The sequence below is a fragment of the Rhyacophila brunnea genome, unplaced genomic scaffold, assembly GCF_057557595.1.
Source record: "Rhyacophila brunnea isolate RB1 unplaced genomic scaffold, BYU_Rbru_1.0 scaffold_3, whole genome shotgun sequence".
In the NCBI taxonomy this organism is placed as follows: Eukaryota; Metazoa; Arthropoda; class Insecta; order Trichoptera; family Rhyacophilidae; genus Rhyacophila; species Rhyacophila brunnea.
The window spans coordinates 37,704,386-37,730,561 of NW_028232965.1; the positions used below are offsets into that span (position 1 = coordinate 37,704,386).

General features: G+C 30.2%; 1 protein-coding gene across 3 annotated transcripts in view; it reads left to right on the plus strand.

Moving 5' to 3' along the window:
• for (cGMP-dependent protein kinase for) overlaps positions 1-26,176 on the plus strand; it is a 386,069-nt gene that overhangs the window by 203,637 nt on the left and 156,256 nt on the right. The window contains exon 1 of one of the 3 annotated variants that reach the window (XM_085953297.1): positions 23,005-23,089. The exons of the other annotated variants lie outside the window; for them this stretch is intronic. The gene's annotated coding sequence lies outside the window, so the exon portion shown is untranslated. Of the gene's footprint in view, positions 1-23,004; positions 23,090-26,176 lie in introns of those variants that run through there. 3 annotated transcript variants of the gene reach the window in all.

Here is a 26,176-nt window from a genome sequence, read left to right on the forward strand (position 1 = left end):
GTTTAGCATTTTTTCATTAGACCAAAACCCATCGTAAAACTTTCACTATTATTTTTAAATATACTTACCTACTTGCAATCGTAGATGTTGTTTTGTGTTACGATAATAATATTATGGATATCACTCAACGGTAAAATTTGTATTGCGGTATTGAAATAAGAATAAATTTAATAATGTATTATTGCAAGTATTGTTAAGTAATTACTGTAGATTGTAGAGTATTGCAATGATAAAAAACATGTTAAAGTTAAATTTATTAAATCTGTCCATAGATATCGTAAGCGACTGTGATTACCGTCTTCCATCAGGGTTAGACATGGCAGAAAGTACAAAGAAGAGACATAACTTTTTTAAAACATTTATTGATATAATGCTAGTAAGTAAAAATAGTTTAAGGCGATCTATATAAAAAAATACGAAAAATACGAAGCTTGTAATTTGAAACATTTTTTTTGGTAATTTACAATTTAAAAACCTCGGTGCGGGGTGGGTATCGGTAGAGGGCGCTTAACTTCAATGTACTTATTTATTAATACATATTTATCTGACAACATTAAAAAGAAAAATATTTTTTTATTAGTCAAAAGTTTAAAGTCAAAGTTTATCTTTGCAATTTTAAAAATGTTGTGTGTGAATTTGTAAAAAAGGATCCCATATTATTATTACATATTATTTTATGGTCATATTTGTTATTACAATTTAGTTTATTAAGTTTTCTATATTGTAATTAAGAGATATTTGGCTAATTCATAGTTTTAATACTTTTTTATATTTATTTTAAAAATCGATTTTTATAAAAAAAAAATGTGTAATCCATTTTATTTATTTCATATTTAGTATGGTCCAAATATTGCTCGATTTGATATAAATTAAAAGTATTTCAAGTTATACACATTTATATTTTTATAATAAAAAATAATATTAAATTAAACCCAGTCTATTCCATGCCATAATAGATAATAGTCAAAAAATAGTCGTTTGTCTATAAAATATATGAAATTATGCCATTAAACCATACGTAATTTTAAATGTTTTATAGATAGAAGAATATATTTTAACAATTATGGTTTGGTTAGGCAGGGCTTAATGCATTTAAAAAAACTGACCAACACCATGTGCAATATTTGTATTCTTAATTCAACGAAAACAAATAAGTATGGCCAATAAAGTGTGCACTATTTTGTCGGATCGCCCATAACATACTAAAACTATTATGGCTTGGTTAGGCAGGGTTTAATTGAATTTTAATACTAATCAACACAGTCTGCAAATTATATTCTTAGTTCAATGTAAACAAATAAGTATGACTGACAAAGTTTAGTGTGCACTATTTATGTTGAATCTTAACAGCCTACCCCCCCCCCCCACCTTTCGCCACTGATATTATAATAACAATTTGTAATAGTTTATAAAAGTATTTTATAATAGTCGTAGAGGCAAGTTCTTAGTTACTATCTTTTATCGATATCTATAATGTAACGCTATCTGCGGTTAACCAATGGACGTACGGCAAAATGATATAAGCAAAATTCTGAAAGCCTTACCGCAACATACGTAAAGATATATATGAAAATAAAACTGTGCGTTAAGTAATTCACTGCAAGACATTTAAGTCGTGCTAAATGCATGTAATTTGAAATGAAAAGTAAATATTTGCGGCGGACGGTTAATTTTACAGTAAAATTATTTCGCGAAACAGTACGGTCAGGTGCCCAGCCTAATTGAAGCATTTACGAACAGCTGATGCGCGATTTCACCTGCACTCATTAGAAAGGAACGAGGCAGACTTTGAGTTGTAATTTATACCTTCATGACTTTAATTATTTGAATGTGCTGTTATATTGTTTTTGTCAAAATGACAGGTTAAAAAACTGCCCGTTCTCATGTCTCGTTTAACATTGTTGTATCTATAAATAGTACATTAGATAAGGCATATCACCTTTCTAATTCACGTTAATAATTTGGTCGACGAATTCTGCAGATTAACTCATATCACTGAAAAAATCAACTCTTCATCATCAGCGTTGCCAACTTAGTGCTTGTCTCGCCATAGCATTTTTAGATCGGCGTCTAGCTTGTAAAAAAATGCATCTAGCTTATGGCGTTTGTATTGACGTTTTTTGATGCATTCAACAACATGTTGAAAATAAGCTAGATATTTAGTTTTTTTATTTTCTTGCTCATCAAATTTCTGACCATCAGATATTTAATTAAGGTAGGTCGGTACTTGAGAAATAAAACAACACAATGAAATAATATGAGAATTCTTGGCGTTATAGTGATATAATGGTGTCAGATATTATAATTTAATATGTGCTTAGGCATGTGGCATCGGATTGACGATTATCGGAGATTCTGTTGTAATTTTCACTCGTATAATGAGCACTTTTTTTAGATTAGCACAAGAACGTATGGAAATTTTATTTTCACAAAATCTAGCGGTTTTTCCCTGACAAAATAGCTTATTTTCGTACCCCGTCTGACATGTTCTTGTCACACTGCTCTTCATATCATCATCATCAGCGTGAATCTATTCACTTCTGGATGTAGGTATCTTTAAGTTGATTTCACCTATATCGATCCTGTGCATTAGGTTGCGACCTTTCGCATAAATTAAGTATTTCGTCGATACATCGGCGTCTAAATCATTTTTTTGGACTTCCTACTCCTTGGGTACCACAGGTTGACTAGACTTGTCCAACGATTGTCCTGTATTCGGCTTGTGTATCCAGCACGGAAAGGGAAGAGCAGCTCAAGTCGGTTCAACCAGCTGTTGGGTACATCTGACCGTCCGACCTGGTCGACGCAAAATAATTTTGCCTCAACGTGATTCACCTTCCCATGGGTACTCTTAACTTAAAGTCATGTAATTTCAGTCAAAACACATTTGAGTGCACGATGACCTCAGTCTTGGGTAACTGCATCTGAGATATTCCCAGTTATAAAAAAATGCTTCAACTAAAAGTAGGGTGCCGTGACTCCCGTGATACGCCGATAGTTTAAGATTAACCCAATATATTAATATAATATTGTGTTTGTTTGCTGCAGGACATTACAGTCTTTCGTAATACAGTCTATCTACATTACAATGTATAATGATATGGTTATTGACTAACCCTTACTCGGGTACATTCTTTTGTTGTGGGGGGACATTCTCGTCTCGTCATAAGACTGGACATAATAATGTTATTCATGATGATAATGTGTGTCACTTTTCATTTGTGTTCAATCAAGTAAATAAATGATTCCGCTTGTACGAAAATGTACCCAAATCACGTATTTTGCATTCAATCCGTTCTGACTTCTGATAATAATTATTTGGATACTATTCCGACAAAGTTATTATCGGTTACTCTTCAAGGAGTGCCCGGGACGAAGTAACAATCGACTGACATTTTTAGTACCTACGTTTACATGTTTCCATAAGGCGTTTGGAAATACCACGAAGACCTTAAACGTTTTGTTCACAGTGTGTAATTTTTATCAACAGAATATCTACAACATGTAGACACATATCACTTAGTTTTGTCATTGTTTGCTTAGCGACACAAGAATAACATTGAAAAATATGATTGTTATATGCCAGGTTTATTGTATTTGACATGCGAATGGCCGACAATGCAGCACAAGTGGGCGAAGACAAGCGTTTTACTTTCAGTTTCGTTTAGGCATTTTTTGCCTGTCAAAGTTAAAAGTCACTATCACAAGCAGGTTTGCTAGATTGGGTGACAAAAAATTTAAAATTGGAACGATACTGTGTCTCATGTCTAATATTTTAGCAAGTTTTTAAACATGTGAATTAGTTCATTGTTTTCACGTCGGATCGTTCGATTCGCGTGAAGATACAATTAGATACCTACATACTGACAGATGGGCCGTCAAAAAAGTATTTTTGATCGATTCTTGTCTTTCGATAAGATATCGATATGTGAGATTTATTTTAATTTTACATTAATATATAAATAATTATATTATTAAATTCTGCAAATTATTTTTCAGTCGAAAGCTATCTATCCGATAATGTTCTATTGTCGATCGATTACTTTCGGTAGTTATCACTGGAAGCACAAATTACACAAAGATCAATGAACCTGTTTATTCAACATATGCGTGTAATAATGTTATAGGTATTATTGCATTTATGCCAGGGAAATAAACGCGTACCTACTTCGAAGCGAATCCCCAAGCGACGCTCAATCTGCCTACCCCCACGGGATGTCACTGACTAAGCTAGTCACGGTTTCACGACATATCCTTAAAACGATACGGGTTTTAAAACTATTTTGTAATAAGAATCCTTCATTATATGGGAGAAAATTAGAATATTGAAATATACCCACAATAAAATAACAGTTGGTTCAATGGTTATATTCATATATGTACTAGCAAATATTATCAGGTGGTAGTATTATCAGCCGTCAACATTCTCATACGTAATTTCCCTCTTTCCCCCTCTCTCTCTTTCGTACGTTTACGACGTTAAAGTGTATGTTATGTCTTGTGCTTGGTGTTTCAGATGTGATTATATGTCTGTATGCTGCTGCATCAGCCTAGCGGAGTCTTATAATAGAGTCTAATGACTTTGAAGAGTACGCCATCGCTGAGCTCGTTCATTTTGTCGCGACGCTCAGCTGATGTTTCTATTTTTGATTGATTGTGTATGTTGCCTAATGTTACAGTAGGTTACAACACCGTATCTCTATCATAATTACCTATCCTTAAATTTCTTAGATAACACACTAATTTCTTGATACTCTAATCACTTGACATGCTATTACCGCACTGTAAGCATCTGTCAAAACTATTATGAGAGTATCATATTTTTTCACGACCCTATTAAAATAAACGATTTCTCCGATTTTTCAAATTTAGAATTTGCGTTTATACGTCACCTCCTTGTCTTGCTACCACTTACACATTTTCATACGTTTTCTCTCATAGTCATGCGTTATATACGTTTTGCACACATTGCTAATTAATTCATTTAGTACTAACACCGCGACTGGTGCGTTTCGACTCGTTGGCCATTAGATATAATTAACGTGTTATTTAAATGTGGTAATTAAAAGGTTAGCAGTGATTATGATATACTTTTTAATAATAATGATGTAGTTTTCAAACGCTGAAATGGCGAGAGCCGAAATGTATCTCACTATTTTACAGCCCATTCTGTTGAAAATAGCAATAGGTTACTTTCGACAATCAGCTCTTTAAATATGAAGAGTAAATACGGTGTATCATTTTTCTCCACATTAATACAAGTTTAATTAATATTCTTCATCTAAGAAAATTTTATAAACATTTATTTATCATTAAACATACATTTCAATCTTACATTTTTAACGTCATCGATTATCAACAAAATATTGGTTAAGTAGGTAAGTAATATTTTTATCGCAAGTTTTACCTACATAGATACTATTTGTTTATCCACTTATTTAAAAAGTAGATTATTATTGTTTTATCAAGGACATTGTTTTGGAAAAGTGGAAATAAATCAAATAATATTTTTGTCGAAACAACTACTCATGTACTGGTAAAATATAATTTTTATCGTAGAAAAAATATTAATTTGTGGCTGGTGATGCATGAAAAATCAAATACATATTACTTTAACTACTTATTATTTTTTCATTACATTTCGTCACTCTTGATTTTCATAATACAAACATTAGTCAACATAAAATTCATGGACAAACCAGAAAAAATATACTTAGCCATGCTAAGTGGAAAAAATCTGCATTCATTTTTGGACTGCGGCATGACTACAGCAAAATAATTACTATATCATAATGTTACGCTATATGCAAATGAACCTGTTGAAAACTACTTTGCGGTCTGAATGTAATTGGTTCCTTAAACATACATCCTTTTCCTTAGTAAGTATGTAATTTTGCATTATTTAAAAAGAGAAATATTACTATGGTTTATGTTGCATGACAATTCTAAAATATTATAATTCGTAGTTTTGATCAACAACATACGAAATATGTATATTTTAATAATTTGAATTATTTACTGATTCTCCAATTTATTAATTACTTACTCGGATTGATTTCCTAGTAAGTGGGTGCCACATGACTATAATAATATGATTATAAGTTATAATATGAATTGTATCATTGAATACAGGGTTCGAAATGAAACGGAACGCACCGGAGCGCCGTTCCGGCTCGTGAAATTTTTAAAATTATCGCTCCGTCTCATGGAAAAAATATTTTGACCGTCTGAGCTAGATAGGCCATAGAATAGAAAATCTGACACACTTATTTTTATAAAATACACATACGATTTGATGACTATGTAAATATCTTCAGAAAATTTGTCGAGCGCTCCGGTTCGTAAACTTTTCCATTTCGAGCGCTGATTGAATAGCTGTAGGAAGAGGGGTGTAAATGACTAATGATGGTTTTGCATAAATCTCGTTTAAACATTCGGATTCTTTTTGATTATGGCATAAGACGTATCGGCAGGTTAGTTATATTTATATTTTTACCAGTAGTAGCAGCTCTAATAGTCAGTTCATAACGAATTTTGATGACACGGCAAAAAAGAGCAACTAATATGTAGGTAAATTATGTACAATTAATATCTATTACGTTTTTTAATCTTGTATGTTAGATATTATAAAAAAAAAACATTCGAATTAAAAAATACTTAAATTATTTGCTATCATATCACATTACAATGCTTTTATTAAGTTTATATAGCAATTCGTTGTTTTAATCGTAAATATCTAGATACATTTTTATATAATTGATTACTTGAAATTTTACAGCCTTTTATGTCCGAATAAGAATGCAAAAATACTATACCCTTATTTTTTTTATCTCTACTACTGTGTTAGCTATTAGGTATAAAAATATAGAACCCAACCCAGTTTTTTCTTCTAATAGATTATTTGACATATTTCGCTGTGATATATAGTTTCTTAACATTTATGTTACAATTCAAGTGTCACTTAATTGAACGTGAAATAGATACAAAAAGATAATAAAAAAATATATTACATTTTACAGTTTAGTTTATTGATCGATAGTTATTTCGGTTGTCACACTATTGTCACGGCTACAATAATAAAGAATTATCCTTGCTGTCTCCAATATTTTTAGATACTGCGAAATTTAAGTAATCCAGCTAATGCATAACAGGGAACTCAGAAATAATGGGAACTGAAATACCTAACGGGTAAGAAGTAGCAGGCAACCGATCTCGAGTAAGGAAGAAGACGGGATAAACTTAAACACGTGTCAAGAATATGTCATATGTCGAATACTGACAACTGCCCTCGGTTTATGCGTTGACGCTCATTTAATATTGGTCTATTACACACACTATTGCACGTGTATAATGCGTGTTTCATTTTCGTAGGACACTCACACATTCAAAACCCTCCATCAAAATGTAGTGTATTGAATATAACCTATCGGAATTTTATTTATTAATCTGTTCCGTGTTTAACTTACATAAAATTATTATAGAATAACATTTAATTTAATCGACTGTAAATGTTAAGGGTTTAAACCTGTGTCGCATGATTCACGATCGTTTATATTTTATTGATTCCGTGTCATAAAATCATTTATAGTCAGTCAAAGATTTATGATTCAGAGATGATAATAATATATAGTTTTGTTGCAAAATGCATAGGTATCTTACCATTGAGTGAACTTTCATATTTTTATTTCGGATTATGTTGCAGTTTAGTTTTGGCACTAAAACAATGCTTTTGTAAGCGATTATAATAATGTATAGTTAGATGCATGTACAAATTCTATGGAAGAGTAATGCGGGCATGTTTTGGTGATAATACTAATAATAGTAATAATCCAATGACAGTCGTTTAGAAATCTCACGTCTGTAAAAATAATCGTTAGAAAGCGTCCTTTTCAAATGGACTGAAAGCATCGCGTTTTATTCTAAGTATGCAACGAAAGCATTAATAATTATTACTTACCTGCATTCGTGATATTTTTTTAAAATCTCACGTCTTCAACTATCTAAATATTAAATACCAACCGTTAGAAAAAAATCGTTGAAACAAAATTACTTACTTCTGTCTGTGTTGTTTATAAATTATAAAGTATTAAATAATTAGGCATTTCCCGTGAGCTTAATTGGTGAAATAATGAAATTGTACACTTACGAATACAAAATATTAACCAACGAAAATAGTTGCAACATCATAGTGTTGTGAGATATTGTCAAAATATAGAGGAAATTGCGATAGTAAAAAACAGATATATATGTACCTACCTATTATTATTTTATTGACTTGTGGAGATAATTTTACCGAAAATTGATTTAGGTACTTATATATATTATATTATAATCAAGTAATAAAACCTTGAAAATATTAGTATCTAAGTTTATATTATTATGTACTCATATAAAACATATTTTCGTGGTACCTATATACCTATTATACTTACGAAATTAATCATTAGGTAACGATTTTTTTAAGCACTATTTAGAGATAAATATGAAATAAATGGACTGTATGGTTAAATGATTATTTTATTATTCTGTATTGAATAAACATAAGATTTAAGAATGTTTATTTTATAATGTTGTTAGATTCTCATTGAAAATATATCATTTTGAAAACTCTCAAACATGCTCATTAGAAAAATTCGATCGATTAGAATATGCACTCATATTATTTAATGTCAGAGTGATATTATCAAACCAAATACAGACTTTCGTAAGTATTTGGTTCCTAAAGATGTGTTAGAATGTTGAATGTTCTAAAGTAGAGGGATGTAAAAAAACATCAAAAAGTGTACTTTAAAATATTTATTGATCGATGTGTATAATGTTAACGAGGCGTTGGCAATCACGTGTTTTCTTTATAAACTTGTCAAGATATAGTTGAATATCCGGGGAGCGGAGGAGAGAACAGCGACTGCGTGGTAGTGCAAAGAATTGTTTGCACAGTTTGAATTATGAACAAATATCTAAATTTTAAGAAATGTACGAAATAGTGAATTATTCGTGAAGTTAGAACGTTCGAAAGTCGAAAGCCTCCTTTAATAATAATGCAACTACGTTTAAGATTAAGCCAATAGAAGGGCTTTTCTAATTAATCAAGGTGTATACCCTTTGTAATATGATAGGGGGGTAAAGTGAAAAATTTGAGTTCGAATTCCGCTCGGTCCAACTTATTTCTCTTTTTTTTTTAATTAGCGCTCATTTTCACCACATACATGTATCTACATATTTGACGATACAAATTTCCATTGCATTACCAACTAGATTTTTAATGAAAAATAAGTATTTAAAGCAAAATCCCACTATTTGAATCTTATATTTTAATAGGATGTACATATATCTCCGGAAGGCTTTGAGTCCGATTTCAATTAAGGTTTATTGTTTTATTGTATACATTAGACTTAACGAGTATCAAGGCCAAAAGGCTATGAAATTATTATAAAGGAATCATCTTGCTTTTGTATTTGATAATTACCATTAATCATAGCTTGCATAGCGATATCATAGGATAAAGCCTCGGAAATACACAGGAAAAACCCCTAAAATACAATAATTATTTTTTTCAATTAAGACGGCTTCAAATTTCATTTGAGAAATGGCATTGAAACACATATTATAAGAGCGGAATGCACATTCTAAGATTTCGATCGTAAGGATAAGTCGCCGAAAAGCATGACTTAACTATAGACAATCCTGAGTATAGAGTTAAGGAATCCTTAACCATAGACTACTTTTGTTATGAACACGCCCCCTTTTGTATTACCATTTACCACTGACAGCTGCTGTCAAAATAAATTCGCATGTCTATAAAACAGTCCATACACTCAAATTCATTTAACAATGTATCTCAATATGGATATTGATAGTATTAATTCGTTTGGCATGTACTTGCAGAATATTATTTTACTTTTATACGCCAGCCCGCAGAAATATAAAATGCCAGGTGAAGAATGACACTTGACGCTAGTGTTACCATGTTAAAAAAATATCTTGCGATGCCTGTGGAATCACGTATAATGACTTATAACGGAAACATAAGAGTATTATAATTAAATATTAATATGTATTTATAGTTATTGCATTTATAAAATGCAGTTGTCATATTTTTGTCATCGTTTAACAATTATAAAATAATTTACCTAAACTATAGGAAAGAGAATTTTTATATATGGTATTATTTTCAATAGAAATGATCTTAACTAAGGACAATGTTTCTGCATAGTGTTTTCTGCTAAGGAAATTTTAGTTATGACAAATGTTTCTGCATTCCGCTCTAAGATTATATAGGATTGTAGTAATGTAATTTAGTCTTTCATTAGCATAGATAAGGGATTACAAATCGCGGCACGAATGTCAAGATAAAACTTCCATATTTCCAAAACGTGTCACAACGCCGCCGAAAAAAAAACAATATCTACATAAATTTTTATTATTTCTGGACAGTTATTTTAAGACTGAAGGAAGCTTTTTCGGGAAGATTTCTTGAATTGATAAATAGTGAAGCAATTCTAGTTTTTATTTTGTACAATTCCTCTCAACGTGAGTGTTAACCAATTATTTTTGTACATGTTTAATGGGTTCCAAATAGGTATGTAGATATTTATTGATACTTAATATGGAGATAATAATTATTTACTTTGATGTTAGATTTCACACATAGGTGGGGCTGCTCCGATCTTTATAATTAAGATACAGCGGCTCTCAACATGCGTGTGCTCTTTCTGTTTTACTGCTAATCATGGTCAGTCTCTTATCATCTGTCACCTCCTCCTCAGTGTATGTATATATGACTCTTGAAATAATCTAAGCTCTTGTGATATTCATATTTGGCTGTTCTATACCAAAAGTTTGTGCGACCTAGGCATATACCTTTTTAATGCGTGCAAACACTTCCAGCATTCTCTATTATTATTATTATTTTTATTATCATCATTATTATTATTATATTTTCATTGATTTCAAGATAATTAAATTATTAATATCGCTTATTAAATATTGATTTAATCTAAATTTATTTAATTTAATTTAGTGTTCTAATGAATTTAATTTTTGTACTATTTCGTTAATTTTTTTGCTACCCGGGTTTCGTTTTCAGCATTTTCATGCACTATGCGCACTCACCTAAAATGCAAATTTAATGCACCGTAAATGCAGTCTGCCAATATCGAATACAGTAAAGTTAATTCTTGCTTATATGAAGCGCTTATTTTCAAAAGCGGCTAAAACGGTTTTATGCAATTTATCTGTCTTTCACTACCGTTTTAGCCGATTTTGAAACTAAGGTAAATTTTTAATAATTAATATCGACGTATTTAGCCGAGTTTTGAAATTAAAACTCAGACCATACTATGGTAGACAAATATTTAATCAAAATATAATATATCCAACTCAAAAAACTCGAAAGACCGTTTAAGCCGCTTTTGAAAGTAAGCGCTTCATATTATATAGTACATATAGGTAATAAATAAATACAATAAAACAAGGTTAAAAGGGTATTACCTATCAAAAGTGTGTTTATTCGCCCTCTCACTTGATATGGTAATGAAATCGAAAAAAATATAAAAATAGTAATCGTGATTTTGCGAAAATAATAATATTATATTTAAATACTGGGAATTTACTAAAGATACAATACAATATAATATCCTATACATTTTTTTAAACGTCATCAATAGAGATAATTTTCTATAGCGCCTGTGAATAATGTGGATTGTGGATTGGAGTATGTACATACAATATTTATAAATGATTTTTTCTTTGACTATTATATTAATACGCGAAGCTTTTAATGTTCTTCTTAATAATGATGGACGTTTTCAATAGCGGAGCAAATAAAAACCGTGAGTTTTTGTAAGCCTTTTACGGAAAGTGATTTACCAAAATTACTTGTCTCATTTTGTAACATGTGTGTTATTAATCTTTATTACAATATTTTCTATTTGCTTTAAAAAAACCAAATTATAACGTAGATGACTTTTATGCACGACATGATTCTTTTATTTTTAGTATTATTGACATTTACTTTTGAAATTCGTGATTATTCGACAGAATATAGGAGTGAAAGTGGAAGGTACTGATAAAAATAATAAAAGTATTCGTTTGTAACATCACTATTATTTACCTGTGATAATCACCACGTAGTTCTTATTGACTTAAAAATCAGTAGTGATGTTGTTAAATAAATTTTCGTTCCATTAAAAGTCTTGTTTTCGTGATATTTATTTGTATCTAAACAATTATATTTTCTAAAATTATATACGGATTTTAAAATGATTTAAAAGGATGAGAGCGTAACTGTAACAAAAATACTGATTTATATTTTATTAATATTTTCAATGCCAGCCAATTTTTACTTGTTGTACACTTGTAGGCCAGCTATTTTCGAAATAAAATAAATCCCTTAAAAATATGAAATAAGAGCAGAATGATGAATATTTGTGAAAACTTACCAAACCAACATGTTTCTCGAGTTTCACACTAAAATGATAAATATTGTTTTGAAAATATACACAAACAGTTTCTTCAGAAGTTATGACGTTTACAAGAATGCACGAGTTAACTCGTCCATGGCCTGGCGCGACTTACATGCTTTGACTCGGCTCTGGCGGAGATCAGGTTAAATAAAGTTATTCTAAATTACTAATTGAATAATCTCCCACAAGAGGTAATGTTACTATATAAACTACTAATAATAAAATTACAGTGTATGTCCATCCATTTGTTCGGTTATTAAAATAAAAAAAAACTACTGGACCGACATTTATGCAACTTACATAGCTTAGGTATATTCTACGCTGTTTGTAGATATTAATTAAGTAGCGTTTATATAAGTAGACATCTCAAAAGGTTTGAAGGTTACAAGATAAAAGTTCTCGAAAATAATGCACTGAGTAAAGTGATTCAATAGCAGCGGTGGGGTGGTGAGGTGGAGTATATGTCTTTCTCATTGATTTGAAAAAATATATTTCTTCTGTGTATCTGTCTAGTTTTTATTTCACACTTACGCAAGTCATGGGCTATCGCTAGTGTACAATCGACAGAGGGTTGAATTACAATTCTAATCGATGAATTATAGTTTTACACTTATACATGGGATTCCGTGTTAGCTACCCACATGTTGCATTCTATGGATGTATATAATATTGTATACAGCGCATTAGTTATATTAATATTATATATACCCACATAATTTGTCATGCATATAGTCTGAAGAAACTGAGGAGAAAACACATTATTTTATTTGATAAAAATAAAATATTTGAATTTGTTATTATAGTTAATATGACGTATTTCAATTAACATTTATCAAAATTGTGATATTCAAAAACACTTGAATGTTCGATTCTTTCGATGTTATTTAATAATCGTGTACCACGACATGAAGGGCTTCTTTTATAAATAAAATTTAATATCTGGTCTATGGATTTGTACGTATCTATTATTTATAAAAAAAACCGCTTATTCATTAAAACTGTAATTGGTTTATTCGTAATACTCAGTTTGTACCAAAGTCATTGCTTTTCCGTGTACGAGACATTACTTCAATAATGCGTGAAACTTTCGCTCAATAATAATTGTATTCTACTAAGAAGACGGCCGATGTGTTAATATTATTTCCTCGGGCTATTTTTAGATAAGGGAAAGCGCAATATGGATTCACATTGTAGGATTTCTCCAACATTTTATTTAGTGTTTTCTTCTTTATTTTTTTTATATAATTTTACTAAGGCTTTGATTGCGACATGCTGACATATCGCCTGTTCTTCTCTAATTGACGATCCATTTTTCAGACCCTCTCCCCAATTCAGTTTTTAAAAAACTTTACAAGTTTACCGACCTCTTCCTTCTTTCCCAATGTCTGGGCGCATTTGAGTTACCACTTGCTAATTTATAATTTTTACATTTACTCTTTCTACTGTTTAATAACTATTGCATAATATATTTCTTTGTTTATAGTATAGGTACCTACTGTTTTAATACTATTTCTTTGTTTTTAAATGTCATGTTGTGAACGTCTTAAATAAATGATTTGTAAAGTTTACCATGTAAATTAAATAGTGTTTGATTCGAATTTGATTTGGTTTGTCACGTCCAAATTTATTTATCAGTACACATTTATGTAGTCATTCTAGAATATATGAGTCTATTCTATACTTATCCACCGCTAAAGTGATAAATATTATCAAACTTAGGGTAGGTTTCTATCAAAATATTAGCACTTATTGTAACAATTACAATAAGTTGGTTGTAAATGTTGCAATAAGTGCTATATTTTAACAACACCTCTCTTGGCTGTGATACAGTTTAGAGCGAGATAGACAGTTTTGACAGTTTAGATGGCTAACTTATTGTAACAATTATAATACCCCAATACAAATATGCAATAAATACTATCACTTTGGCAGTCGACAGTCGCCTTGTGTATAGAATAGACCCGCTAGTCTATGAATTTTGTGATCCATTGATATGGCATGCCTGATTGGTCAGCTCATGTTGTTATAAATTTATTATACCTACACCTGGACTCCATTTTCCTTCTGCTTCACTAAATTAATGTAAGGTTCTTCGTGTGTGCTTGATCATTCATTCGTGTCACGTTTTCCGATTTATCGCATGCCTTATGTAATGATAAATTTGACCAGGATCGTAAAAAAAATGTATGCTTGTCGTGACGTCGCCAGATGCAGATGGATTAAAGATATTTCGCTGGGGAGCGTTGGAAATTCATGTCCACTTCTCTGATGACCTGAGCGGTGTATACTTAACAGAAATGCGATATAATAGCATATTCATATTATAATTAATATTGTTATTTATAATTGGGGGAAAAATCTGGCACAAGATATTTTTACGAATCTATCTATTTAAGAAACGCTAATAATGAGATAAGTTAATATGTAACGTAAACAATAAAATTAATTATTTGTTTACATCGATAACAGTGTTGTATACGGCGTAGTAGAAAGAATTAATAATAATACACTATCCATTATAAAATTTCATATTTATATAGGTAGTCATACGTTGATCTCGAAAAACTCGTTCGCTTTTAGAAGAATAATAAATAATATGACAATTTTATTACAATGTTCCTGAACTGAAACTGAATCATTTCGGTATTGTCGTTGTGTTTTTAGCGTCGGTCGTTTTCAGTCATTATCACTGGAAGCAGCCAATATACTGTGATCATTAAATCATATTGAGGGGATTTACTATTCTGACATTGCGCCTGGAAAAAAATGATTAGTCTTTTATCCAGAGTTAGGCAATATACAAAATTTGAAAATTGCCACGGACACAAATGTATTTTTTTTATACATTCAAAGATTAATAATTTAAAAAGCTATTGTAGGTAGGTACATACCGTACAGCGTACAAGTACTTTTTAAATTCATACATAATGATAGCCCCCAGGCTAGTATCTTTGGCGGCCCCCCCGACAAATCGCTATGGATAAAGGCTCTGTGACGCTCTACAGTAGCGTTTAGTAGCGTTTGGTAGGTACGAGGTAAAATTAATGTGTACCTACCTAGGTATATTTAGCGTTTTTTAGTATTTTTTAATATATCCATTTGAATTATGGAGTTGGACCGTACAACCACATAATTTGAAATTATAATATTATTGGAAGGAAAAAAGCGCCGCAGGCGACTTTTTTACTATTAATGCAAATTTGTGATGTGTGTTTATCTCACTTGTCTGGTCGACTCGCCTTGCCGGGCCCCCAGGCTAGAGCCCTGTCAGCCCCGCCTTGTGGGGCCATGCCTTTACCATTCGAATGGTATAAAAAAATATGATTTTTGCTCTGAATAAACAATATTTATCGGAAAAGTCTTAAAATGAAATCTAGGATTTTTCCATGTCAAATCCTAGATTAATATATTTTTGTTGGCCAAAGTTGGCAACATTGGTGAGGTTGTATCAAACAACCTCTGCGAGCGCCGCCTTCGGGTTGGAACGGTTAGATGAATGGCTTACAACCATTCACCGTAAAAGTCTGTTAATATAACCTCTATCCTGTTGAGGGTCATAATATGCTTAGTTGAGGAACAAAGATGCTTTTAACTTACCTTTAGATACTCGCTTCATTTATACTTACTAACATTTTTTATTATTTGTTTGTAGTATTCGAGATTAAAATCGTGGTTGCTAAATCTTGTAAATCCGTATTCTCAGCAAATTATTTCTGAATCTGGTTTATTCTCTGAACATTTTTATTTATTAATTTTATTACATTAGGTAGGTAGGTATTTAAGAGTTCAGAAAAGCCGCACCGAATTTGGGTGCCAAGCGCGTCACGTTCGCCGCAGGTTGGCAAACCTCGCTCATTGTCTGAACAAATTGCGGTGTGGTTTGACCACGTTTGACCTAGGACCAGTAAAACGCGATGTGCAGGTCACCGCGGTCAACTCGAAATAGCCTTAGTTTTACATAGTTTACTCTTTCACTTACTAATGCACTGGCAGCTTGTTCTATGCGATAATCTATAACCGACGCCCTCCGATGAAAATGACTCGTGCACTCGACGTCTTTAATATACGGATGTTTTGCATTTTGTACTTTCTATTTTAAACGATCTTCCTGAGAAAGTTGTATAAATTTTTACAATCAAGATTATTGTGGTTTAATTTATAGTTAAGTCGGATTAATTCTTGCTCGTTTGATGTATTCAACTAACGCGTTGCAAATATCAAGGGAAAATAAAATTTTTATTATTTTATAATAAATGTAGTTCAATTATTCATGTATTTCTTAAATGAACATTTACTTCCTATTCAAGGAGTTTTGGCTACAGAAAAAATCTTTGTATAATCAGATTTTATAGCGATTTTACAACGATATTAATTATATTATGGTTAAATTGTTAACTATAGCAATGTTACCATCCATGTGTTAGCAACTATTTATAAATAAAATCAAACTGACGGTCTGCTATTGATGCTTTGCTTTAATTATTTACTTACGTACATTCGCTATTGTTCGTGATTGTTTATTTAAATACTTAATGATTGATCGTTGTAAAAAGTTTATTTAAAATGTAATCACAGCTATATTTGCTAAATGTTTATACACTTATGACCTTCATTTAGTACAATAATCAATTAATATACCTATGTATTAGTTTTAGTAACCATTTTTTCACTTTTACTTTCGTAACTCTTCCATCTTGATTTCTCATCAACGGTTTGTTTCAATATTATGCTCCTATCATTCGAATATGTTTAATATTATGTGTTAATTCCTACATATAATTTATTTATATGACTGATTAATTATATAATAATACATTGTATTATTTATATCTGGTTAGGTTAGGACATTGTTCCATTCTCTTGAGAATATACTCTGCAACGAATTTTGTAATATATTAAAATTTGATGAACATAATTTTGCAATACATTTCAAAGAAACTTTTATAGGTACCTATGTGTTGTTTTTTTTAATGTCGATATTATCAATTTCGATCAGTTATAATTTTAGAATTTCGGAATCAAAAAATTGTAAAAATTCGAACGTTGAAATCCGGGCCGATAAAAGGATTTAGGTACTTATATAAAATATGTTTAAAATATTATTTAATTTATTTAAAAAAATATATAATTTAAGTATATAATTTTAATTTTGTTGGATAAATATGACGAATTTATGAATTGCGTAGTCTGCAATAAATTACAACGCTGAGTGCGATATTTATATTACGAGGAAGCGTGTGTTGTGTTTAATTTAAATAAGATTAATAACTGAAATTGTTTTTGGAGGTGAAATGAAAACTAATAATAGTATTGTTTCGAAAGATAGAGGCCGAAAAACGTATACTTAACACAAAAAATGTTACTGCATTCCTGTGTATTATTTATAAGGCCATGTGTAATCAAAAATAAAATTACCAAGTTCCCCATTCTATGTAGATAACGTTTATTGTTAAACGTGCCAAAAATGAATTATAAAAGTCATTATCAAACACGAAAACCCAAACCTACACTTTCTATCAATTAAATATCAGACATAATAATATTATAATCGACTCCATACAATGGTAATCATATGATTACATTTTTAGTTGCAAAGTAGCGAACGTGAATAAATGTGTTTATAAGATTCGGTAGTTTTTGAATATTTTATATACTCGTACTTCCGATATTTCGTTACACAAACTTAAAGTTTATTATCAAAATATTAAAGAACAACCTACATACTTTTCAGATTACAATAATTGTTGCACTGTTTTTGAAATCACACCATTCAAACATTATTCATACAATAATTTGGTTTATAATTTAATATAGTATGTAGGTATACAGTATACCTACCTATATTATTTGCGTATCATCGTAAAACTATTATTATCGCCAACAAATTTGATTAAAAACTACACTATTTTTATTCATGATTGAATTTGAATATTTTTTTATTAGATAACTGTATATTGTTAAATATATTAAGTATTTTAATACTGAATTTAGCATTCTTACGTTAAACCAGAGCGTTGTAGCGGAGCTCGGAGCAGGAGACGGAGCAGTGGAGCAATGGGGTTTTACCCGGTGCACCAAATTTGTAGTGCTCCGATGCTTTATTATTACATTTTCCTAAATCCTTCCTTCATCCCAAAATCCAATGAAAATATTATATTTGACTCTTTGCAACACTGAAATTATCTGAAATACAGTAACACTGTCGAGTGATAAATAACCTCACTTTTTTGTTAGAAGAGGCAGATAATAAAGACGATTTGCTGACGTAATTTTGTTTCATAGAACACGAATAATAAACCTTAATATTTCAAAACTACTTATTAAAAAAAAATATACACTTACATATTATAATTCATATTAAAACCTGGTTTTACCCGAAATGGAGCTGGAGCAGGTATTAAGTCCCCGAGCGGAGTTGGAGCGGAGCAACTCAAAAAAGGGTCCGCTCCAACGCGTTAAATAATTCATTATTTTTGCAGACATAATGTTTAAACAACTAGGTATACCGAATCATAGATAATTCGCAGTGGCGATTCGAGTTATGCGGATGCCCCGGGTGCTGACTGATTTTGAGGCTCGGCGGTCTACGAAAGAAATTAAAAACATAATTTTTTTATGCTAAAAAATTACAGTCGCGTGTAATTATTTTCCTTCATCATATTGACGTACCAATGTAGTAGATACGCATTATTATTATCTATTACCAATTTGTTTGTATTTTGTGACCGGATTCGAGTTATCCTAGAAAAATTTTGGTTGCGCGATAGGCCTTCGCGCAGTGTTTATAAACCATAGGTAGGTAATAGATTTTTACACTTATAAATTTCAGATTCTGAAAAATACGCATTTTTGTTTCTGATAATTTGTATGAATGGACGTCATGAATCATGGTAATCATTTTCTTATCCTTCATTACTCAACTCATATTTTTGTCAATGAATAATTAGACATTGAAGGCTTAGCTTTTATACAAAGTGCTTTTCGTAATATCTGATTCAACCTACAGAGTACAGTCACATGGAATTAATATTACAATATTTAGAGTAATACAATAACCTTCATGATTATGAAACAAAACTCCTACTATCTTTTTGTTCCTGACAGTACTCACATGTTTGTTTGAGATGAATTATTATTATTTGCACAACTGTTTCAATTACATCTGGGTGAATTATTGCCGCAGTAATTTTATTGTTAGGAAACATTTATCATAAATCGTGATGTAATGCCCAATTTTTTACACAATATAACAAGCCAAAGGCATTTTTTTTATAACTGTTGTCAATCAATACAATCCCATGTAATGTATCGCCTCTATCGAAAATATATGAAACTAATATCAACAGACGGTCAAATTCTATTAGATATATATTATTTCTTTATCGGTATTTTTTGGATGTACCTACCTATTATAATAATTATACTGATGTTAAACTTTAAAGTTGAATTTACTAATCTGGCTAAGACCAGCCAAATGAGGTAAAGATACATCACAAAATTGCAGTAAAAGTAAAAAAATGTCGCCTGCGGCGCTATTTCACTTCAAGCGGATTAACATTTAAAAATAAGTGATTAAGAATAATGCAATTTTTGATTATTATTTGTAACTCCATAATTCAAGTGAGTGAATTCAAAAATACAAAAAAAAAAACGCCAAAAAATACACTGAATACCCTTAATTTTATCTCAATTTCATAACACCATTTGGTATGTGCAAAATATGTAGATCGTTACACTGTCTTTAATTAACCTTTGCGATAGGTAGGGGGGCCCGCTAAAGATTCTAGTCTGTCGGAGGGCCCGCTATAGGATGTGGGGGCCATGTTACTAATATTTCACAAACATTCTGCGTTTAATTCGTGATAATTCGAGATGTAAAAAAATTGTAAATTTATATTTGGTATGTACTATTATATTTAAAAATATATGTTACATGTTTCGCTTATACGATGAGCTTTATCAAGTATGTATACTTACAGAAATTTCCGTATATTTAGTGTCAACACCAGTGTTGGCAACTGTCATTAGAAATATACTAGATAGCATGTGTACATAAGTTAGTTGGCAGAAAACTGTTAGATTCTATCAAAACCATTAAAAAATATCTAGAAGATATAAAAAAAAACACTATTTTCACAATAACTGAAAGTGAGCATTTAGAGTATTTTGAGATATAGATGGCTATTCAAAAATGCTACATGATTATATAAGGTGATATATATTATATAATTGCGGTTTCATGTGCCATGTTAAATTGATTAAAACATTGTTGTAAATATTGAGGAAAATTTAGAATGGTCAATAAATAATATTATGAATTTTATAATGGCCAATAAAATTTCCAGGAAGACAATTATTTTACTTCCACAAGACTTTTTGTCTGATTCATAAAGCTTGGATTCGCGGTAATACCTACGTAATGGAAATTGTTTTTTTCTGTACTTATCACATACTATATTGTTATTAAGTTAGAAGTATCTTGTATCACACCTCATGTCTGACCATTCGCTACCGAAGAATGAGTAACATTTGATCAGGAGTGAATCAAGGAAATAATATGTCTCGTTGAAGTATATATAAATAACATAAGTATACATAAAATAATTGTCATATCACTATATACATTGTTATTATACTTATGTGAATAAAATATTCAAATTCAACTGTTTTATAATATGAAAATACTTATATTCTTACTGATATCGGATTGTATACCACGAGTTCCTGTATTTAAAGTGTTATCATGTTTATAGCAACGTATATAATTTGAATGTTATTGTCTAAAAGACACCATTTTAAAATTTAAAAAATCGAATGTCAATACTATTTCATGGGATAATAATATAAATATGCATCCCCTAGAACTTCTACGGATAAATAACTTTTAATATTTTTTCTCTGCGCAGGTACGTCGACGGGGTGGGTATATAATACCATAGAGGTATTTAATAAATAGAGCGAAATACATTTGTGAGGTATAGTAATTATAATAATGGAACACTTGAAAACAATACCCTTTTTTAGAATGTTGAAAATAGTAAGGTAGTTACCTACTTACTTATCTAAAATTTACAATTGTCTATTTTACCTTGGAAGTCGATTTATTCAACTTTGTATTGTGTTAACCTATGTAAATTGATCCTTGCAATCCTTAATAAATATATACCTACTTAAATCATAGGTAAGTTAAAAAAATATGTCAAGGTGTATAATATGTATTTACCTCAAATTGTCTGTGGTTGTAATAGGTCACGGCAATCTTAATTAGTTCGGTCTACCAATATTTCGTAAAAATGTTAAGGTCATTTATCACAATAATAAAACATTGTTATATTATAAATCGAAAACTGGTTCACTAAAATATATATTTTATTATATAAGTAGGTTCTTCACACTTTTGTACCTTTTTTATAACTGTATATTTATGAACATACTTATAACTTACCTACTATTTACCACAGAACATTGTCTTCCCTACTGATTATTGTGTGGTTACCTGAATATTTTACATTGTGACATCGTGAATATATCTATCTAACAGTGGCGTGCGGTCCATAAATGCTGTGAATGCGGCGCATTCTTTATTTTTATTTGTTTGAAAATATTTATATGATTGTTTAAGTATCCACAAACCCTATACATAAATTCAATAACATACTATCTGCTCGGTATTGGTCCTTATGAGAGTAGAAGGTGTGGGACTTTTTATTTGGTAGTATCATTTCCATGCGTTGCAAACAATTTCTCATTATTTTATTAAATCATTGTCCATTTATAATTTTACTAGGAACTAATAACAGCATCACTATCTTCATTTATATAATACGACATTGATTATTTTTAGTAGAAATAATATATATTTTAAAATTGGAATATATTATACAACATGTGTTTGAAGAGCATACCTACCTGATTTCAAAAGACACCGCAATCTATTCTATTTAACCAGATTTTCTAAAGGCTTTATTGTTTTAAAGTGCATTCTTCTATATATTTTTTTATTCAACTGTAAAAAAATGGCAATATATGTTACAATCACTTGTCTAATTTAATGGGATTTAATAAAAGGTAGTTGAACTAAATGAGTCGCCTGCACTGCCACAAAAATCTGACACCATTTTATATACCAAGTTATATAAACCGTCGGGCTTTGTGATGTATGTATTATTTTTCTGTGTCAGTCGTAGTTTTATAGAAGTTTTTTTTTAAATTTTTAAATGTCCCTGCTTATTTTATTATAATTTAAAAAATAATATCAAAACCAACGTGTCGATTCGTGCCTGGTGATTTCTTCAATCAGCTGTGTTGCTGTCTATACAGCCTTCCACAGATTTCGCTCGCTCGCTCTAGCAAGTTGCATTCAACTTTGGTTTTGGTAGTGTCGGTTTGACCACGTTCAGCGGAGGTCGTGCGCTCACTCCTCTCAAACGTTTCAATAGAAAGTCTATCGCGCGATAACAAACTCCGCACCCTTTGTTCTGTCATATTATGAACGATCTCACAAAAGTTTTGTAGGTTATTTTTCGCGTGTTATTGACATATTCGTTCGCTGTGAACTGATTGGAAGTTAATCAAATGCTGTTCTTCAAAAGTGTTCATCTTAAAAAAAAGTGACAGATGCTGCTGTATGTCAGTTTATTAATGGGGTTTCTTGTTTAACGTGTTTCGTCGATATCGAGTGAGATGTTTTGAATAAATAAGTATATTTCGTACAAATGTAGGTACGGACGAGAAATGACACTCCAAATTTGCATGGTAAACATATTATTATAATCTTGGTTATTTATAAATAAACTTTTATTTTATTTACATAATATGCATTACGATGCAGTTAACCGGGGAATTTTCTGAAATACTTGTATAGATTTATAAAAAAACGTGACAACGCAAAGGTAATAATATAATATGGTCTACAGTTGATATTTTATAAATGTCTTCATATTATATAGTTATCGTTTTAAGTTATACTTTAAATGCAATACGATATACATATTATATCGTCACAAAAGGCTCTTAAGTTTATCATGATCCTTGTTATAAAAATTCTGTTGCATTATGCAAAATATGAATTATAACGACTTGTCTTACATTAATGTATGTACAATTAATTTGCATTTACTTTCATTTGGTTAATAATTCATAGAATCAGTGCTACGTACATAATTTATTATGTATATTATTGTTTATGATGTTTTTTTATGCTTTTAATTAATAATTAGATACCTACCTATATATTATCTATAAACGAAATAAATATATCATAGTATAGTTCTAATAGGTTCTAAAGGCACTGATATATATACTTAGGTACTTAGTTGGCAATACTACTACGTTTATAGTACCGGTTAATTATTTAACACGTTGAATTAAGTTTAATTATTTTCCATTTTCATTTACTTATAAATTTAAAATTATAATATATTGGTGAAGACAGGGTGTTTCAAGTAATGTATGTTCAGTAACGAAAGCTCCGAAAACCTAATAATAAAAAAACAAAATATATGTAAGTATATTAATATTATAATGTTATAATATCATGGCCTTTGATGCAATCTGCTGTACAAAAAAACAATGGATCGTTTATCAATATATACCCAAAAACGTGCATCTGTCTTCGCGGCATAAGCAAGCAATAAGTAGCAAAAGGCTTTGTAAAAAAACAAGATGTAATTTACAAAGCACAACGTTGTATGTAGGTACATCTTGAAGGCCAATACGCCCACCGCAGTTTTGCATTGATGTACTTATCAAATTAACAATGAGATTAATAAATAATAGTTTTTACCATATTGGAAAATGGTATGAAGTAAACATATGAAAATGGAACACTCTACTCAGTTAGTATTAAAATCTTTTCCTACGCACAATTTGATAGAGCTTTGTTTGCATTTAAAATTTATTGGAAACGATTGGCAAATGACCATTATTAATCATTTATTATTATAGTTATATAATTAGGTACATATAGAATATAAATTACCTACACGTGTTTTAGCAATATTACTTATCAATTATCACATTTAACTGTGAGTTATTGATCTTAAATTTTCGCCGAGTCGAAATGATAATAATATAAATTATACACTTTTCTGACATATGAATACATACACATTGCGACATTATTAGATAACGTATGTTTATAAACCTGAAAAAAATGCTGAACAGTTATACGAATTTCTTCTTAACGTAAATCATTATATATAAACATATTTGACAGCAGAAATTCATCGGTTTATTAAAGTATATTTTTCAATTGTATTTATAGTGGCTGTTTGATTCGTCGCGGAAAAACACAAGACGTTTATCGTCCATTATGACTGGCATTATATTTATTTATTTATTATTTCATCAATAATGAAATAGACAAGAATTCTTGCTAGCTGAACGCTGTAACCGGATTCCAGTGTATTCTATTTTCAGACTGCTAAAATGACGTTACTGCTTATTCAAAGCGATATGACAAATTTGAAAGCTTCCTGGAATTATCGTTGTCTTGTTTTATAGGTATAACTATATTTTTATTTAAATCAGAACATAAAGTTATTGTAATTCAATTCCAATTATAATACGACACGATATCATCTGTCATCGTCTTACGCCCTGTAGACAAAGAGAAAAAGTTGACAACCTCGTAAAATGTTGATAAGAAAAAAATAGGTTCTAATTTTACTGGATTCCTCCGCTTATTTTTTATGGCTTTATTCCCACATTTAATATGTGAGTAAAGTCGACTCGCCATTTATATGATTTTTCTAACTGTAGTAGGTATACCTATGTGTTTTCAATTTATTAGATAATAAATATTTATGTTCTGTCAATTACCACCATTTTAGGTCGTTATCAAATCTATCAATTATTTATTATTATTTATTACATTATCATAATATTAGATTTTAGTACTTACTTATATAAAGTTTAAATAAAAAAATATTTTGGTATCTTCATTTTTTGCTGGTCGTTTTATATTCAATTAATACAATCGATAAACGGTACGTACTCGATGGCAATTTATTATAAATTTTCTTAAGTACCTACATACTTTTGATTATTTACACTAGGTTATACCTACCCAAAAAGAAAGTGTTCATGTACACAAAACATCATCGTTTTTAATCAATCATATTATTACTCGTTAGTATGTACCAATATAATAAAAAAAAAACTATTAGGAACCTAGTTAAGGTGTTTTTTTTATAAATAATCAGTGTGACAATAAGTACCTAACAGGTTTCTCTAATTTTAATATATTTTCTATTAATTTATAAAATATATAACATATTATATCAAAAAAATCTATTATCAAGTTTTGTAATTTTACTAAACGACAATACTTGAAATTATCACACAGCTTGATGTCTTAATGTTGTTAAATTTGATGAGATATTTTATGTTTAGTTTATGGTGTTCTTTTTAAGACTAAATACAAAATAATCGAATTCCGTTCACGGATTTAGTGTATTTTTAGCTCCTTTTTCAATAGTTACTGGATTGATTGACGTTTGATTGACAAAAGTGTAATTGGTTTTTGGACAAAAAAATAAATTCTATCTAATTTTGACATATTTCACTAATTCATAATTTAATTCTATAGCAACTGTCGATTTCGTTACGTTGTACATACGATTACGACATTTTATAAAAGTTTTAATTTGAAATTAGTAACACCTCCGATATCCTTCTTCTTATTATTAATTCGCGTGAGTCATAATATG